At 43.7% G+C, this 3,039-nt stretch overlaps 1 long non-coding RNA gene across 1 annotated transcript in view; it reads right to left on the reverse strand.

The window, feature by feature from the left end:
- Positions 1 to 2,748, reverse strand: part of LOC120546817 — an 11,701-nt gene extending 8,953 nt beyond the window's left edge. Inside the window, exons 1-2 of the long non-coding RNA XR_005636951.1 lie at positions 2,729 to 2,748; positions 1,866 to 2,430 (exon numbers count right to left, since the gene is read on the reverse strand). This is a non-coding gene — a long non-coding RNA (uncharacterized LOC120546817). The remainder of the gene's footprint in view (positions 1 to 1,865; positions 2,431 to 2,728) is intronic.
- Between the last annotated feature and the right edge of the window lie 291 nt (positions 2,749 to 3,039).

Raw genomic sequence — 3,039 nt, forward strand, 5'->3', positions numbered from 1 at the left:
TATTTTCTACAATTTTCAAACAAAATTGCTAATTTTAGCTCCCTTAAAGACTGTGATAAACTGGCCCAGCTGCTAGGAGAAGGCCTGGCTGCTCCGCTGGCTGCCAAATACGTTGCAGCGTGCCACGACATGAGGGACAGAGAGTCAGACACCTCGCCACAATGCCCGACCTAATGTCTGTATTAGCCCAATGTATTGTAATGCATAGACTGTCTATGTATGTATATGTGTACATGCGTATGTGTGTGTGTATGGAAAAGAAGAAAGTGAAGGTATACATGCATTTTTTCATGTTACTGGTTTTTCAGGCCCAATCACACTCATTCACAACACGTCAAATCAGATCAGTGTTTAATATTTACTAGTAACAAGGCTGTTGTCCACCACATTGTTCCTCTTTATGTAGAATCTTTTTTATTCCTACCAAAAATGTGACATTTGTGTCTCCTTCTTAGGACCTAATCCATCCTTTGCTACTTTTTACAAGTTTCTCGCTTTTTTCTTCTTATGTCACTGTTTTTGAAGTTTTTGATACTATTTTGACCTATTCTTGCCTTATTTCCTTCCTTCTTTTTACAAGTTTTTGTCTCTTTTTCTCATTAGCATTTAAATGTTTTTTATTTATTTTTTTAATTACAAGGCTGTTGTTTAGTAAATCTATCGCTGACAGCGCTGTACTGTTCCTGTTTATACTAGGGCTGTCCTCGACTAAAGAACTTCTTAGTCGACTAACACTTATACGATTTAGTCGACTAATCGATTAGTTGATTTTAATTGACAGAGCTGTGCGCTTTGAGAGGTGGTTAAGACTAGAAAAGCACAATATAAATGTAGTTAATTAACCATCTGTAAAACTGAGTTTCTCCACAATTAATCTTGCAAAAGCACCACTTTAAATCTTGTGTTTACCACAAATGTGCTCATGAGTTTCTTGGAAATGAGTAATTAAGCACGAATAAGCATAAAAAAATGACTAAATCGACTAAAGAAATCTTAGTCGACTAAGACCAAAACGACCGATTAGTCGAATAATCGACTAAGAGGTGGCAGCCCTAGTTTATATACACTTTTTTTTCCTACCAAAAACGACTAGCGCTGGTCAGGGGGTACTTGGTTTTAAAGAAACAATTCAAAAAGTGTACATTATTGAAAAAATGTTTGAGAACCGCTGAATCAAGAGGATGTATTGTTCTCATTCTCATGTTCTCAATCATTGTGCAAAGTCTCGGTTAAAAGCCGCCCGGTAGTTTCAGGCTGGATTAAGAAGCTCCTGGAGGAAGTTTTAAGATTTTTACGAATGAAATTCTCATCGTTAAATAAGCAGCGAGGTATATATTTAGACGAGCAACATCCCAGAATAATAAAACATTGTAAATGTGCGATTCAGAACGGTTTAAAAATGATGTTAGACCTAGAACACAGTACTTTATTACTGAATTTAAGACTTTTTAAAAAGGTCTAAAATTCTTATTTTGAAATGTTAGACTTTAACCATTGTTGGGGGGCACGCGCACACACACACACACACGCACACACACACACACACACACACACACACACACACATTTTGAATGTTAGACTAACCATATTAAAATTATTTTTGACTTTTTCTTAAAAATAATTTTTTTTGCTGAAAATATTTCAACTTTCTCTCTCAAAATATTCAGATTTTTGTTGTAATGATATTACAACTTTATTTCTAAAAATATTTTGACTTGTTTTTAGACATTTTAAGACACCCGTGGAAACCCTGTGGACCCTCACAGCAGAACACAAACCACCAGAGAGGAAGAGGAGGGGGGAGAGTAAGAGTGGAGGGGGGGGGAGAAGAGAGGGATGGAGGGAGGGAGGGAGGGGGTGCCTACCTTGGTACCAACTGTTAAATCTTGGGGGACACTGCTGTGAAGAGAAGACAGCGTGTTAGAAGCAGCCAGGGAGAGAAACTTAAAAACAACAAGCCAACAAAAAGGTGAAAAAACAGGGATGGAGCCTGAGAGACGCAGCGAAGGGCAGAGAAACAGGGTTACAGCCTGAGAGACGCAGCGGAGGGCAGAGAAACAGGGTTACAGCCTGAGAGACGCAGCGGAGGGCAGAGAAACAGGGTTACAGCCTGAGAGACGCAGCGGAGGGCAGAGAAACAGGGTTACAGCCTGAGAGACGCAGCGGAGGGCAGAGAGAGGTCAAGAGCTGCAGGAATCAAACAAACAATTTTCCTGTCTCAGAATGGACCTTTAGGGGGGCACAGTTTAAACCGACAGTCCGCTTGGTGTGTCAGGACCTTTAGGGGGGGACACAGTATAGACTGACAGTCGGCTTGGTGTGTCAGGACCTTTAGGGGGGACACAGTATAGACCGACAGTCCGCTTGGTGTGTCAGGACCTTTAGGGGGGGACACAGTATAGACTGACAGTCGGCTTGGTGTGTCAGGACCTTTAGGGGGCACAAGAAGCAGACCGACAGTCCGCTTTGGTGTGTCAGGACCTTTAGGGGGACACAGTTTAGACCGACAGTCGCTTGGTGTGTCAGGACCTTTAGGGGACAACAGTATAGACCGACAGTCCGCTTGGTGTGTCAGGACCTTTAGGGGGCACACGTTTAGACCGACAGTCGGCTTGGTGTGTCAGGACCTTTAGGGGGGACACAGTTTAGACCGACAGTCTGCTTGGTGTGTCAGGACCTTTAGGGGGGACACAGTTTAGACCGACAGCCGGGCCTGGTGTGTCAGGACCTTTAGGGGGGACACAGTATAGACCGACAGTCCGCTTGGTGTGTCAGGACCTTTAGGGGGACACAGTTTAGACCGACAGTCCGGTTTGTGGTGGTCAGGACCTTTAGGGGGGGACACAGTATAGACTGACAGTCGGCTTGGTGTGTCAGGACCTTTAGGGGGGACACAGTATAGACCGACAGTCCGCTTGGTGTGTCAGGACCTTTAGGGGGGACACAGTATAGACTGACAGTCGGCTTGGTGTGTCAGGACCTTTAGGGGGGCACAGTTTAGACCGACAGTCCGCTTGGTGTGTCAGGACCTTTAGGGGG

Source organism: Perca fluviatilis, chromosome 18 (genome assembly GCF_010015445.1).
Source record: "Perca fluviatilis chromosome 18, GENO_Pfluv_1.0, whole genome shotgun sequence".
Lineage (NCBI taxonomy): Eukaryota > Metazoa > Chordata > Actinopteri > Perciformes > Percidae > Perca > Perca fluviatilis.